The 17,221-nt window shown below is 42.8% G+C and overlaps 1 protein-coding gene across 4 annotated transcripts in view; it reads left to right on the forward strand.

Moving 5' to 3' along the window:
* LOC126470151 (plasma membrane calcium-transporting ATPase 2-like) overlaps nt 1-17,221 on the forward strand; it is a 374,428-nt gene that overhangs the window by 166,536 nt on the left and 190,671 nt on the right. For all 4 annotated transcript variants that reach the window (XM_050097768.1, XM_050097769.1, XM_050097766.1 and 1 more), the window contains exon 3: nt 14,225-14,284. The gene's annotated coding sequence lies outside the window, so the exon portion shown is untranslated. The remainder of the gene's footprint in view (nt 1-14,224; nt 14,285-17,221) is intronic.

Here is a 17,221-nt window from a genome sequence, read left to right on the forward strand (position 1 = left end):
TGACAGACGTATCGCGGCCCAGTGCACAGGAGAACTGCAAACAGTTTAGGGCAAGAAATTAATTCACCTACCAGATTACAGAAGAGCTCACTGGGTGTAAATCTTACAGGAAAGGCAAAAGAATTCCCAGAAATTCTGCGGATATTAAGTCACAAATAGCGATGCATCTAATCACTTAACGCTTAAAACGGTCTCCTACACGGCGTCCCTACGTAGGCGAATTCTCTGGAACTACGTATCAAAGTACAAAATTCGCGGTAAACTTCTGCAGCTTCCGCATCATTTAAATATATAGGGTAATAAGAAGACACGATGTGAAATAGGAGGCGTGCGGGAAATACACTACTGGCCATTAAAATAGCTACACCAAGAAGAAATGCAGATGATAAACTGGTGTTCATTGGACAAATATATTACACTAGAACCGACGTGTGATTACATTTTCACGCAATTTGGGTCATAAATCCTGAGAAATCAGTACCCAGAACGACCACCTCTGGCCGTAATAACGGCCTTGATACGCATGGGCATTGAGTCAATCAGAGCATGAATGGCGTGTACACGTACAGCTGCTCAAGCAGCTTCAACACGATACCACAGTCCATTAAGAGTAGTGACTGGCGTATTGTGACGAGCCAGTTGCTCGGTACCTTTGACCAGACGTTTTCAGTTGGTGAGAGATCTGGAGAATGTGCTGGCCAGGGCAGCAGTCGAACATTTTCTGTATCCAGAAAAGCCAGTACAGTGCCTGCAACATGCGGTCGTGCATTATCCTGCTGAAATGTAGGGTTTTGCAGGGATCGAATGAAGGGTAGAGCCACGGGTCGTAACACATCTGAAATGTAGCGTCCATTGTTCAGAGTGCCGTCAGTGCGAACAAGAGGTGACAGAGACGTGTAACCAATGGCGCCCCATACAATCACTCCGGGTGATACGCCAGTATGGCGATGACGAATACACGCTTCCAATGTGCGTTCACCGCGATGTCGCCAAACACGGTTGCGACCATCATGATGCTGTAAACAGAACCTGGATTAATCCGAAAAAATGACGTTTTGCCATTCGTGCACCCAGGTTCGTCGTTGAGTACACCATCGCAGGCGCTCCTGTCTGTGATGGAGCATGAAGGGTAACCGCAGCCATGGTCTCAGAGCTGATAATAGTCCATGCTGCTGCAAAGGTCGTCGAACTGTTCGTGCAGATGGTTGTTGTCTTGCAAACGTCCCCATCTGTTGACTCTGGGATCGAGACGTGGCTGCACGATCCGTTACAGCCATGCGGAAAAGATACCTATCATCTCGACTGCTAGTGATACAAGGCCGTTGGGATCCAGCACGGTGTTCCGTATTACACTCCTAAACCCACCGATTCCATATTCTGCTAACAGTCATTGGATCTCGACCAACGCGAGCAACAATGTCGCGATACGATAAACCGCAATCGCGATAGGCTACAGTCCGACCTTTACCAAAGTCGGAAACGTGATGGTACGCATTTCTCCTCGTTACACGAGGTATCACAACGACGTTTCACCGGGCAAAGCCGGGCAACTGCTATTTGTGTATGAGAGATCGGTTGGAAACTTTCCTCATGTCAGCACGTTGTAGGTCTCGCCACCGGCGCCAATCTTATCTGAATGCTCTGAAAAGCTAATCGTTTGCATATCACAGCATCTTCTTCCTGTCGGTTAAATTTCGCGTCTGTAGCACGTCATCTTCGTGGTGTAGCAATTGTAATGGCCAGTAGTGTATATTACAAGGAAGGCAAAGAGAAGACAGGTTTGTTGGAAGTGTTCTGCGAAAGGGTAACACATATGCAGAGGAATCAGCATACAAGACGTATTATCACCAATTAGAGTACTGCTTCCGCGTGTAAATTCCTTGTCAAGTAGGGATGGCAGTAGTCTTAGAATTTAGACTTAGGCTTCTTGGTATGACCGTAAAATGGTCAGCCAACGCGAAATTGTAACAGTGATAGTCAGGGAACGTAAGTAAGGAATCCTTCAAAGAAACGTGATCATCATCTATAGCGTGTAGAGATCATGAGAAGAGATTAAGGCATCCACTTATTTTCCGGTTCGCGAATACATAAAAACAAAGTATATAACATTGATATGGAGTACTCCCCTCGAATTTTCCACTGGAACTTACTTTCTCAACTCGATCAGGATATTGGTTGATGTCCCTAACTACAGATACACAGTATCTTGACGGAGAGACTGATAACCTTGCTGTTTAGCTCCTTACGCTCTCCTCCTTTCCAGGAAATCTCCACTGTACACGTTACAACAGCAAGCGGGTTAGTGTATACTATGTACATAGCAAAAATAGTAGCGCTTTTACACCAGAAGCCGAATAGGCTACTGCACAATTTCAGCTTAAAACGTAAGTATCTTACATTAAAAGAATCTGGCTTTTATCTCGGTGTAACAACATTCTTCCATTTGAATTATAAGGCTCATGTTACTTGAACAAGTACAGATGGTAGTTCCTCTAAGAAGTATGTCGACGTTGTGGACAAATGTCATCTACGTTACATACATACTCTGCGAGGCACCATACTACACATGGCGGAGAGTAGCTTGCGGTTCTACTAGTCATTCCCATTCCTCTTCTACTCGCAAATGGAGTGAGGGAGAAACTACTGTCTGTATGCCTCTATACAAGACTTAATTTTTGTTGTCTTTGCGATCCTTACGCGCAATATACATTGGCGGCATCAGAATCATTCTTCAGGCAGTCGCAAATGCTGATTCTCCCATTTTTCACAATAGCGTTTCGCGAAAAGAACATTATGTTCCTTCCATGGGTTTACATTGGAGTTCAGGATCGAAACACTTTCGTGATGGTTGTTGATCAAACCTGCTATTAACAAATCTAGCAGCACGTCTCTGAATTGATTCAGAGTCTTCACTTAATCCGACCTGGTGGGATCCCAAACACTCGAGTAGTACTAAAGAATGGGTCGCATAAATGTTCTGTACTTCAGAGACGAGCTAATCCTCATTAAAACTCTAACAATGAACTCAGTTCGACCATTCGCCTTCCCTATTACCGACCTTACGTGCTCGTTCCATTTCATATCGCCTAGGATTTTAAACGAAGTGACTGTCAAGCAGCACACAGCTGATACTGTGTTCGAACGCTTTAAGGCTTATTTTGCCTACTCATCTGCATTAACTTAAATTTTCCCACATTTAGGGCAAGTTGCCATTCATAATACCAAATAAAAGTTCTGTTATCCTCTATCCCCTGTCACTCGACGTCACTTTCACGTACACTACGACGTCGTCAGCAGACAGTAGTAGATTCCCGCTGACGCTGTCTGATCGTTTACGTATATGGAGAACAAGGGTGGTTTGTCACATTCGCGAGGGGCATTCCTGGTGATATCCTTGTCTCTGAACACCCGCCGTCCAGGACGTCGTGCTCGGAGGTCTTCGAGCTACTCTCATGCCTGATAATTTATTCGGTATGCTTCGTCCTTAGTTAAGTCTACAGTACGGTACTGTTGCAAATACTGTCCAGAAATCTAGGAATAGGGAGCAGCATTGTTCATAGTAGGTTTCCTTGTGCCGCGATTCTGCCCCTGCCCCCCCCCCCCCCCTTTGCATCGCCAGTAGCGTTGAAAAAATTTTCCCAGTTTTGGCTACTAACAGTACGAAATCTCGTATTTACTGTGTTCAGTTTATTTACATCATATTCGTCTTATTTCACGGATCCCTCGGAGAGGTCTCTCTGGGACATATAAAAATTATAAGGATTTATCATCAAAAGATATAGGCCTACAGTGATTCATGATATCCTTCAGTTCGTAAGAACGGTTTCTGCTGAGTCCGTAACTGATAGATATTTTTTGTGCGGAAATAAGCCCCACAGATACTTCCACTTTTTTCTTTGGTCGCAACTAATTTCGGGTCCGCAGCGTCTTTCTCAGACGGTAATTCTCGTTGAAATTAGCCAAGCTGTCGTGCTGCAGCTTCGAATCTTCACTGCCCACACCTGCGTCATGAAACGCTATTGTAAAATCGTTATTGACTAAAAATAACGTAAAACATTAATGGAGTACCAGTAATTGATCAATAGAATATTTACATTCAACCACACTAACCATAAGAAAATTGATGATTTGGCAGGTTGTTTGATACATGTGAAGTCACGTATCTCAAATCTTGCAGTACAAACGTCAAGACCTTGAAGTCTTGGCGAAGATTTCTTTTTTTTTATGAAAACCAATGTTCATTAACTCACCTGAAAATTTGCACATTTGGAAAGAAGATTGGAATGAATCCAAGCTCCGTGTACCAAGGACAAGTGATACTGCACAGACGGCGAATGTCGGCTCAGTAGCGCCGTATTGTGTGACGTGAAAGGTCGGTAGTAGACAAAGAGTTCAGCCAGCATTTCTGTTGAAAGCTGTTATGATGGTGGTGCGTTATATGCGCGCAGTTGCGTCGTATTACATTATCTGCAAGTAGCAAATATTTCAGATCTCATTGGACGCATGAACGATTTTGCTGGTCTGCCGAGTTCCAAAATGTGTGTTTTTGTTGTTCCTGCTGCTGTTTCTGACTTCGGTCATCCTCCTGTTCGAGGCTTTACTCTGGTGACCGGAATCTAGGAGCCGGCATTGTTGAGATGCAGACCTGACAAACTATAAAATGTGGTTGTCCACAACGTCAGATTCGACATAAGATTTTAACTCGCACATACTGTGGGAAATCCGAGTACGAACTCCTGCATGCATATTTTAGCAGAATTCCCGGCGATACGAGATGAATGTGCAAACCTAACGGCGGGCACCACTGCCTGTTGGCTTTCATTTTCGCCTGAGAAGTCTGCCAGATGTTCTGCAACTTGTTCGTCATGGACCGTCAGCAACCACTGTTGATACTTCATGAATTAGTACACAAACCAGGTGGAGAGAACATTTCCAAGATCTCTTTTATTAATGGCCCCAACGCTTACAGGCTGTGATTATAGGAAGTGGTGAATTGACGCGATGCTGAATTCCGTTAGCCGGAGATAATGTAATGTTTTGTAAGCATAATCAATGTTTCATATTATCATGTTCCTAATGAGAGATATAGAGTTGATTTGTCACGTGTATTCTCCCCAGCGTTGCCGTTTCTAGAAATTTTAGGGTGCGTAACAGCACACGTCGCTTATTCTGCGTTCTGCTGCTGTGTGAGAAAGCAATGACACACCAAAGTTAGGCGGGAGCAGCCTGGTCAAAATATAGGGTGATTCAATATGAAAGAGATAAAAAGAAAGTATACCGGTGACTGCAGTAAAAAATATAAAAATAGAGCGTAACGTTCTCTCACAATTTAGGTTGGCAACAGTGAAACAACGGAAAGTCACCGTTGTTCGTCGCTGACGTTATACTTGTCCAGTAACTCTAAATTTTCCGTAAGATTTCCCACAGAAACAAAATTTACAGGAACGACTACCATCCTTAATATAAAGCACACATTCAAAGGAAGTTGCTTTTATGAGAATAAGTAAATAATTTATTTAGCTCAGTAACTTCAGGTAATAGGTAGAACTGAGTTAGAAAGTGCAGTACAAAATAACCATATAATGTTAACACACGAGAGTTACTCTGAAAGTAAGGTCCGACTGGTCGCTGAATTGAAACAACAGTAAATATACTATACTATGACGCTTCGCATAAATGCGTTGGTCAGTTTTAGTATGCCCATCGATCGCGTCACGTCACTCCTCGTCAGTTCTGAGCGCACAGTGAGCACGTAAAGATGCCTAGAAAAAGTGTCTCCCGCCAAGTGTGGATGGCTACTGAGAGATTTCGCCTAATTTTATGCAACCCCATGTAACGTAACTGTCGTGTATTTGCTTCATGAGAATTTCTCGACTGCACGCTGCAGGGGCAACGAGGACGACCGTGCAGTGTCTTCGGCGGGAAGTGTTTGATCATCCACTGTAAAACCTGGACTTGGTCCCTCTGACGTTCATCCTGCACACACGAACCACTGGCTGCGAAGACAACGTTCTCGCACAGACAATGAGCTGCAGACGATCGTAGAGAATTTGCAGAAAACACAGGTGGCCGCCTTCTGTGAAAGGGTATTGGAAAGTTCGTACATCGTTACAACAGATGTCTGAAGACGAAGCGGCGACTATGTAGAGAAGCAGTTGGAAGGTGTAGCTATATGCTGCAAATAAAACCTTCTTGATTTCCACTGCGTTTCCCATTTCGGGACCGATCGGATTTCACTTAACGAATAACCCTCTTGTATTTTGAATACATAAAAACTTTCGTCCCTGGAAAGGTTAGCCGAATTAAAATACCTTTTGACGTATGAAATCTTCTCGGGAGATCATCCGAGTAGTGGCGTCTTCTTGCCGCAACGTTTAGATTAGTTTCGTGCCCATCATCTTCAGACTTTAAGATGATGGGTACGAAAAGAATCGAAACGTTGCAACAAGACATCATTTGGCTGGTCACCGACAAGATTTCATCATTGGAATACTCAGAGAAAGTATGCAGTCAGACGTTTTGTCACTCGTTACGTGTATTCGTATCATACTTTTTTGTTAACACACACAAACTATAAATGTCAACATCGAATTTCCTTGTCAGACAGTTCAAGCTGTTTCGGCAGTACTGTAAATGGAACAAAATATGCATGGTTTGTTAGCTTTTTCAAAATGTGTGAAATACTGAATTAGAGGGAGAAAATTGTAAGAGCGCTACAATGCTAATTAACAATTTCCAGTGTAAAATAAAAACAAAATTTTAAAATAACTATTTTCCCTTACTTCACCCTCTGTCTATATTCTATAGTGTGTGTACAAGTAATTCTTTTCAGCAGATTAATGCCAAAATATGATTTTGTGGAACGTTAGGAGTGGAATCATACCTATACTATGCTGAAGAATGTGTGGAGGTCCACCGTGTCCACTACGGCTGAACTAAGTATAGTGTGAACTAAGAAAATTTTAGGGTGGTGCTCCTAATACTCTGTTCTTACAGTAGCAGCATTGTTTCTGCTGATTCGTGTAAGGAAATTTTACCTCACTGGAAATTAAATCTTGAAATTTCAACATAGATATCTTGAAGGGTAAGGACCAGTGTGCATTTTTCCGTTTTACACTCCATCTTATGGGATATTGCTGCTGACACTAATTGCGGACGTTTTTGTTATACTGTCTGAAAACGTTAGACAGATACTGATAAAACAGAATGAAAAGGAATTTAAATTGACATTTTGTCTTTAGCTGGCGAAAATCTGTGGGGCAAATTAGCTTCGTCTCTGACAGTCCTGGCTAACAGTGGCAAGAAGATAGCCGGAAAAATATATAAATTTCGAAGTGCGCCATGACCGAGTATTGAAACGCGACCTTCTAACAAGGGAACCTCCCCATCGCACCCCATCTCAGATTTAGTTATATGTTGACACAGTGGATAGGCCTTGAAAAACTGAACACAGATCAATCGAGAATACAGTAAGAAGTTGTGTGGAACTATGAAAAAAATGAGCAAAATATACAAACTGAGTAGTCCATGCGCAAGATAGGAAACATTAAGGATAATGTGAGCTCAGGAGCGCCGTGGTTCCGTGGTAAGCGTGAGCAGCTGCGGAACGAGAGGTCCTTGGTTCAAGTCTTCCCTCGAGTGAAGAGTTTTAATTTTTTATTTTCAGACAATTAGCTGTCCGTCCTATGGATTTGACGGTGTACACACGGAAAGACCGTGTTCGCAGGAGAGCTTCTGTAAAGTTCGGAAGGTAGGAGACGAGATACAGTCAGAAGTAAGGCTGTGAGGACCGGGCGTGAGTCGTGCTTCGGTAGCTCAGATGGTAGAGCACTTGCACGCGAAAGGCAAAAGGTCCCGAGTTCGAGTCTCGGTCGGGCATACAGTTCATACAGTTTAAATCTGCCAGGAAGTTTTTTATCCTTGATGTAGCCTATGTTGCGTATTGACTACTCAGTTTGTATATTTTGCATATTTTTTTCATAGTTCCATATAACTTGTTCCTGTTTTCTCGACTGATCTGTGTTCAGTTTTTCAAGGCCTATCCACTGTGCCATCTTATAACTAAATCTGAGGGGGGTGCGATGGGGAGGTTCCCTTGTAAGTAGAACAGTGTAATAGGAATACAGTAGTAATAAATGTAGATTTTACACTGCAATTCCGTCGTTAAAATTGGATTAGACTGCAGGTGGGTGCATCTGAATGGTGTAGTCGGACTGCAGAGGGTGGTGTGGCGTCGGCTGCTTTTTTCTCTGGACGCGAAGGTGGCGTGTCGCGTTGTAAGGCTGCCGAAGGCCGCTAATTGGATCGTCGGAGGCCGCGGTGGGCGCCGGCCGCCGCCAGGGCTGCAAGCTTACGCAATAGTGAACGCCGCTCCTACAGCGAAGAAGCTCATAACCGTTATAAGTGGCGTCTAAAATATATATATCCCTTCCCTGAGAGACTTCAGACGCATTTTCTGTTTCGGGAGATGATTGTAATTTGGTTTTTGCAATGTGTACCTGCAGTCAGTACTAACAAATACCTCATGCGAAACCCAATGTCAGTAAAAAGGCTCCGTTTGTTTCCCATTACAAACAAAATTTTTAAAATGGAGTTTTACGTCACTGTTCGACAGAGCGTTCCCAAATTAGTGCGACATTCGTTTTAGCGATTTCTCTTAACACGGGCATTAAAATATGCAGAATAATCAGTACTCCAGCAGCGAAGGACACCCTGGCCTACACTGACTGCTGCCGCCCAGTGACTGCTGGAGTACGGGTTATTCTTCGCGTTCTGCTGTCTGTTAATACAGATCGATGAAGCGAATATCGCACTGCAGCAGTATTCGACCGCTCTGTCGAAGGAGTACGTGAAATTCTGCGTTAAGAAACATTTTGTCCATAATAGAAAACAAACCGACCCCCTCCAATGACAGTGGGCGTCGCATGAGAGATATAATAAGCAGTATTCTTTAGCCCATTCATTATACACATTCCAAAAACGAAATTACAGATAGCTGCCGAAACACGAGAGAAAATGCGCCTGACCACTCTTGAGACGAAACTGATCCTTTTACAACATCATTTGGGGAAGAACAGCAAGGCGCGAGCGGTTCTAGGCGCTACAGTCTAGAACCGCGGTACCGCTACGGTCGCAGGTACGAATCCTGCCTCGGGCATGGATGTGTGTGATGTCCTTAGGTTAGTTAGGTTTAAGTAGTTCTAAGTTCTGGGGGACTGATGACCTCAGTAGTTAGGTCCCATAGTGCTCAGAGCCATTTGAACCAATAGCAAGGCGGCCTTGCTGCGAGACACTAATTTAGCAACCAGGCGTATTTACGTACTGTTGTATCATCTTACACGGATACTGTTTTTGTGTTTTCGAGTGAGTTTGTGTGGTTTTTTCGTATAGAAGGCGCAGCGAAAGGTTTCACAGACCAGAAAATTGTCAAATTCCCTGCGGTTTTAAGCGCTTTGTACAAATGTTGTGAACCATAGTGGCTTGTGTTTTAACGCTTTTCGCATTCGCGATGTTTGGATGTTAGCGGATTAGACTCATTCACTTCATAGATCCAAAGTGAAGGCGATACTGTAATCCCGCTGCAGCGAGACGTAAGAATGAAGCTACTTCGATGAAGGTGCTTGAAATTACACTAACAAGCGGTAGGCCTCAGACATAGCCACCCGGTTCTGCACATTTTGAGCTCACTTGTGTAAAACCTAAAATGGGACGACGTGATATATTGACTCAACATCCCTTCGTTTTTAAGAAAACCGCCCCTAATATTCACGACGCGTAATCGACAGGTGTGATCGATACGTTATTAGAAATAGGGCATTTTTCATCATGTTTGGGGTCCACAAACCCTCATTTTCCTAGAAATTGATGAAAAACTGTTAAGACTGCAGCTTATGTACCCATAAGATATACGCTATTTAACAATTGTGCCGCTGTCGTAGCGACCAAGGCATCTTAATGGGGAGCAGAGGACGTTTGTTACGTTCCCAGAGGTATTCAGTATTTTTTTTTCATTTGCATATATTTCGCATCGAAATTCGTAGTAATAGGAGGGATAATACATTAAGTAAATCAATAAGAAATTGCAACAAAGTGGGCAAATGTCTCAAACTAATTGGGTTAGTAAAGAACAAAAATTTTAAACCTCGTTTAGGGAAAAACTTGCGAGTAAGACTATCCACGTTATCGCATAATGGATAAAAACCAATTCCTTTCACATTCGTACATGGCGTAGTTATTCCATCACAGCGTCTGGAAAATTGTTTGCTAAAGTTTTCCTTGTGCTTATAAGAACCTAATTAACTTGACCCTCGGCGTGTTGAACAGCTCAAACGTATAACTGACTCATTAAAAAAATGTTGACGTCACTTGCTCAAAATCTGGGAAATCGCCAGACTCGTTGTTGTCTGACATTGGATTGCTGAGGATGACACTGTCATGTATGATGATGTACTAACAGATCACGATAGTTAACAGATTTGCACGGTAGAAGTAATATCGCCAAACTACGTACAAGTGTGACAGCCGTTCATTTTTATTACCAAGCTAAAAAAACTTTATTTCGGGACTTCAAAATGGCTATCTGCTTCTGGAAACCTAGTGGGAATTACACAACCGCACGGATACAATACCGATGATAACCTTTCAGCACCAATTTTTCAGTGTTATCGTACGCGTGGTATGCATAAAAAATTCCCCCAAAAAAGTGTAAACGAAGTCTGTTTTGCGCCGAATCTTCGGAAGGTACGATGTAGTTGCGCTGAGATTGCATTCATTGGATGTTCTTGATGCTGCAAGTATATTTGTTTGGAGTGTTCTTCGAAGGAAACTGAGGGCAAGTAACAGAGTTAGTGAGAGAGCCATTGCGAAGCGACCAGGATTATATTTTTAATCCTTTGCGAATGCAAGTTCGTTGAGAAATCCATTTGCCTACCTTGTTGTTAATTTACTTAGGTTATTAACCCTCCTAATACTACAAATATCGAAACCGAAAATATACAAATGTTAAACTGCAAAACTCGTGAGGGAATGTAACATCGGTTATCTGCTCCCCAGGCAGATGCTTTGGTTGCTGCGACATCGGCGCTTATGCTGAATGGCGCTTACATTACGCGTACATTTGCGGCAGTAGCTAAAATTTATTTCCTTGATTTTTAGGAAAATATGCATTCGTGGCCCCATTATATGATAATTAAAACGCTGAAGTCTCAATTACCCATCGATGGTAAGTTTTGAATCGACTGCGCATCATGAACTTCGGGGATGGTTTCCTTAAAAACGGGGGTTATCTTTAGCCAAAATAGTTTAATCTTTTGTTTCAGGTTACACACAAACGACCTGTCAAATAAGAACCGAATCGGTTGTCTGTCTCTCTCACGCCTTTCCCTTGCAAGTTAATACTACTACCTTTCGATCGTAATAGTTTATTTGGTAAAATGTTTGTCAGTCATTAACTTCAGAAATGTCTAGCGGACACAAAAAATATATAAGTGAAAGCGGTACCCCACTGGAAGAAATTATTAGCAATAATTATATCAGTGCGTGGTGTCTGTTCTTTCGGACGAAACCACGCATTCATATAATGGACTCACCTCGATGGGCAATGAATGAATGCACCACCTTCAGTGCGGACACACCAATACGCTCGACCTCCTGTAAGAATCTCGAAGGTAGTGGTCATGGAGGACATCGATGGGCACTATGGATAGGCGGCGTTAGGTGCGAGTGTGGGTCAGCCGAGAGGCGTGCCTAGGTCGTCTGCGCATTTGCTGTGAGTTCTGTGTCCATAAGGAGCAGTGGTTAATGCAACTGCTTAGGAAACAGGAGATCCCGGGTTCGAACCCCGGTCCGGGACACATTTTCACTCGACGCTGCCGATTCCACATAAAGTTCCGATGCAACTGGCATCAAAAGTTCCTTTCCTTCCCCCATCCACCTTCGATTTACAGAATATTAACAATTAATTCTATGTACGACCGTGCTTAGGAGTCATGGTAATCAACTGTTGATTCTAGTTCTTCCTTTGTCACTCACACGTGTGTGTGTGTGTGTGTGTGTGTGTGTGTGTGTGTGTGTGTGTGTGTGTTTGAGGGAGAGAGAGAGAGAGAGAGAGAGAGAGAGAGAGAGAGAGAGTGCTGCTTGCTGCTCTGGCGTGTACGTGCGTGCCGCAGTTGAAAGCACAACATGAAGACATTGCAGACGCACTACAAGTCACGCTGTAAGTTTGTGCCTTTGTTTTGCCGTAAGTCTTCGCAGGAACTTTATTTATGCAATTACAGTTCGCTTAAGACTATATTCTTTTTCGTAACTCGTGGGTCTGTCACATAGCACATACAACATGATTTCTAATCTTGGTGTAATGCTTTCACCTTTACACATTCTTCTGATGTCTTCTAGATTGATATGAAAATAGTAATTACTGATTTAAACTAGTTAGCAAATAAAATACAATACTCTTTCTTTTAAAGTTCGGTTTAATTAATAAAATGCCAAACATGTGCAGAGGTTATACGTGTGTAGTGCAGAAATGATTCGATCCATGCGTGCCATTACTTCACTGCCAAGTGTTTTGGTTGAATGGGGAATGATATCTGTAATAGAGGAAATCAGATACTCCAGCCTGGTGTTAGTCAGTTGTCTACCATAAATAGCGAAGTTACCTTTTGCACGAGGTTCGTTAAAAATCAATACGGTTATTTCTTTTAGCTAAACAGCATGGGCCGTGAGATAAAGTGCTACACTGACAGGTTATGTGACATCTCTCCATTCCACTCAGTCGGACTGTTGCGTTCTTTTGAGTCTGACCGTGTATGCTGAGCACGTCGAAAAAAGGTGAGATAGCAACATACGATGCGAAACTTGGAAAGTCCGCCACACAGACCTATTATTTGGTGAAACAAGGGTAGACTGATCAATGTCTTTCACACACTCGAGGCATTTTTTAGTGTTAAAGCAGTTCAAATGGGGACTACAAGAGGTTGAAGATTAGTCATATCTAGGGCGACCTTCAGCGTTACCAACGGAGGGAAACACTGAAAAAACGGGGATTTAATCAGAATTGCCGTCGGTTTATTATTTGTGAGGCCGTCAAAGAAACAGTTCTGCAAATTTCGGAAGAAAGTGTTTAGTATAAGAAAGTGTTTAGTATAAGAAAGTGTTTAGTATAAGAAAGTGTTTAGTATAAGAAAGTGTTTAGTATAAGAAAATTTTGTAGAAAAATTATGCCCAAGAAACGTACGCCTGTTAAGTGTTTCTGGGTAAGCATGGAATTCCTGTGGTGAAACATGCACCATAATCAACAGATGTTGCTCTGTGTTACGTTTTCGATTCCCGAAGATGAAATCGGCACTGGAAAGAACAAGATTTGAAACCGTTAAGCTGTGGAAGAGAAAGCGACGGTGACGAAAGTGCTATCACAAGAAAACTTCCAACATTATTTTGAACAGTGAAAAACTCGCATCGAGCGGTGTAAGACTCTTGGAGGAAACTATTTTTAAGCCGGTAACGAAAAGTAGTGAATAAGCAAACTTTACGTCACTAATCCGGTTAGTTCAAAAATGGTTCAAATGGCTCTGAGCACTGTGGGACTAAACATCTTAGGTCATAAGTCCCCTAGAACTCAGAACTAATTAAACTTAACTAACCTCAGGACATCACACACACCCATGCCCGAGGCAGGATTCGAACCTACGACCGTAGCAGTCCCGCGGTTCCGGACTGCAGCGCCAGAACCGCACGGCCACCGCGGCCGCCTCCGGTTAGTACTTAGACAAACCTTGTATATAACTGCAACAAATGACACCTGTACTCTCGTAGTAGCACAAAATGTCGATAGAGCGTTATATACCCTTCTTTCAGTGTGGGTCATATAGCTTCATTTGTTAACAAATGGTAAAGATGGAAATTCTATAACTCCTATGCTATTCATTACAGCTCAAGAGGAGAAAATGTAAAACTATCAAGGTTAACACAGTGCTCGGACGAGCCAGTACTTATTTTTAGGAAATGAGGCAGCCTCTTTTACCATGCCTATTGTTTAAGGCTTTTATCATATCTCTCTCTCTCTCTCTCTGTGTGTGTGTGTGTGTGTGTGTGTGTGTGTGTGTGTGTGTGTGTGTGTGTGTGTGTGTGTGTGTCACCTTTCGAGATATCCCGCGTGGACTTTTATCAATTAGCAGAAACTGTTTTGCTGTCGTGCTGTAATCTAGTTTTTATGTATTTGTTTCAGATTCCAAAACACAATTTCCCGATGACACGAAGATAAGGATTAGCTGCCACAAGATCAGGGGTGAGTATCTGTTGTAAGTCGCTGCTCAATGTCGTAGTGTTCAAGAGAGACGAAGACTCACCTCAGTGCTTTCCTTTCTGATTGGTTCAGTATTTCTGTTCACCCAAACATCGTAATGAGGCCAGCAACCTGGAAATCAGAAATCGCGTTAGGTAGGCCAGATCAGAGGCGCGTACTGCTTGTGCCGCAATCGATACTGTCGGTGCCTCAAGAAACGAATACGAAATATCAGGCGTGACGCCCAGTATGCGCTGCAGGCAACGTGCGCTGAGGCATGTGGGTTTCCGTAATCAGCGATCTCTGTTTCTCGTCAAATCTGGCACAAGATTATTCATACCTAACGGCTCTTGATATGAGCCGTCAAGTTGAATCTTCAGCGTCGGAAGCCGTTCAGACAAAGCATAAATCCCGGTAAATTCGAAGAGGAGCCGGCACATAGCAGCAGCTCGGTCTTAAAAACAACTGTGCACAACGCACTTATTAGCTGTCATCATACTACACTTAACATTCATGATATAGTAGCGTTCCTAATCTATTGTCACATAATGGTCAGTGTAGCTATAATTATATGCATCACACATTCTTTAATACCATTTGGTGTAGGTCTGTTGCCTCTGCCAGGCACTTTATTGTGAATGCTAGAGTAATTACGGAGATGTAGGCTACGGATGCTTCTATTGATTTATCATTAGCAGGAGACGAACTTGTAAAATGGGTTGGCTTCAGTGATCTCTTGGCGACTTTGTGGTCCCCTTTAGGTCCAAAGAGCAAGAGAATATGAATGTAGAGCACTACGTTGTTCTTAAAGAGCTTAATTTCGAAAGTGTTGGTGAAAGCATGTAGTAAACAGTGAAACTCTCGCTGCTATTACGCCCCTACCTAGTTCAAATGCAGTTATACTTCGTTCTAAAACTATTAAAGCTCCACGAGAAATAAACATAAGGAAGGCATTAACATTCAAAACCGATACCAAAGTAGATTTTACACTGTATCACAAAGAAATCCTTTCGGCGCTCAAGGAACCCGGGCGTTTTCTACTTCTATGTTCGTATATGAGGTGAAATGCAATAGATATATTCCAAAAGCTACAAGTACGCCTCTTCTGACATGTTCCAAACTACAAAGAGCAGTAACTCGCGACATTGAAGAATTCTTTGACTTGTTCCTGGGTAATGCCGTAGCGTTCCGCGACCGGAATCGACGCACTTCTAGCGATGTGTGGCGCACGACACAATTACGTGACAAATTACACCACTGATTAGGAATACAACGTTTATAGACGGACCCGCATCGGTTCTAAACTTCGGAAAAGTTGCAAAACAGTCTTAATGAGTGTCATCGTGTAAGCAACGGTCTCTTCTGAACATATCACTGACATATAACTAATAGGATAAGTAATATTGATCATATATCTCGGCATATGAAATACGCAAGTTTTTCTTCGGAAGACACCTGGAACTAATAAGTGTATCCGACCAGTCAGTTGTGACCAGTCAGTTGTGAGCAGGCAGTGTTTAGTAGACGTGCGGCCGCAGTGCCAACGGTGTTGCAAATCGCAGTGGAGCAACGTCTCCGAATTGTGTTAGACATTCCCAGAGTCTCGAGAGTAGGTGCAAAATGTCCCGCACACCCTGGCAACTGAACAAAAACGACGCATGGACGCCTGTCGCTTCTTCATGGAAATGAATTTTTCTGGAAAATCATCACGAGCAACAAGACTTGTTATTATCAATACGAACCTACCCCAAAACGACACATTGCAGAAATTCGTCTGAATGGTCAACGTTTGGCGACACAACCGACATTCATGCCATTGCGATGCTCGAGTTGAACATCATCCCAAAGGAGGATTTATCTGACTGTTCCACGTGGTTGTGTGAACATATGTGTATTTTATTACATTGGGGGGGGGGGGGGGGGGGAGAGAGATAATGTTGAACACCTGAAGCATTAAAAACAACCGTCTTAACATTTCTCAAATTTTACTATTACAATCTCGAATTTCTTGGACTGACGGGGCTATGAGCCACTTTCAAAAGCAAATTTCAAGAACTTAAACTAACGATCCACTGCACCTATTTTGTTCACAAACATGAAATTCGCGATCCGTGCTTCAGTTGCATTTTATTGCCTAGAATGGGTTGTATGTGTCTCGGTACTTCATATCATTGTCAGTATTTGCTTTATTTTCCAAATGGAGGTCAATATTTAAATAACGCTAAAATGGTACGCCTGTTCATGGTAACAGAACTATTCATTGCGGCTTGACACCTAAAAAAACTATAGGCAACATCAGTAGTACAAATGTCTGGAACGTCCTTGAATCAACCTACATGGTTACTGCAAACAAAATGCTGAACCTATCACCAAATTTTTCAAACAAATCTATTGAAAATAAAAGCAAACTGAAATAAGATCGACGTTGTAATTTGTTACGAATAGCGCAGGCATCAGCGGGCAGTGAAGACAGTATATAGCAGGGTACCATAACTGGTAGCAAAGTGCTTGTATCCACTGCGCAAATCAAAGTATGGATCCTGATGGTCCCTGTCGGTAGTTTAAAAGGCTGATGTAACTTGAATATTACTTACAGCAAATATTTGAAGTTCTCTTGGTGGGACTGAATGTTTTTGTATTCCCAGTAGAGTTGACATTCAACGTGCTATATGACGTCGACTGATGTCTTCCAGTTTCAGGTGCGTTGGTCTTGCGTGTGCCTATCGTCTCGAGTTCAACCCGTTTCGTAAAGCACATGTTCGCTGTATTGCATTGTTGAATCCCTCAGTGGGGCTCCGTGTTTCTGCCACGTGCTGATCTCAAAGATCGCGAATTGAGGATAATCTTTATAGTTGCCCAACTATGTTTTACAGACAGTGGTATTTCTTTAGCGCAATCGTGGCCGTACCTTAGAGGACAGGGTGTGCTCTTAATGAGGTC

The sequence above is a fragment of the Schistocerca serialis genome, chromosome 3 (genome assembly GCF_023864345.2).
Source record: "Schistocerca serialis cubense isolate TAMUIC-IGC-003099 chromosome 3, iqSchSeri2.2, whole genome shotgun sequence".
Classification (NCBI taxonomy): domain Eukaryota; kingdom Metazoa; phylum Arthropoda; class Insecta; order Orthoptera; family Acrididae; genus Schistocerca; species Schistocerca serialis.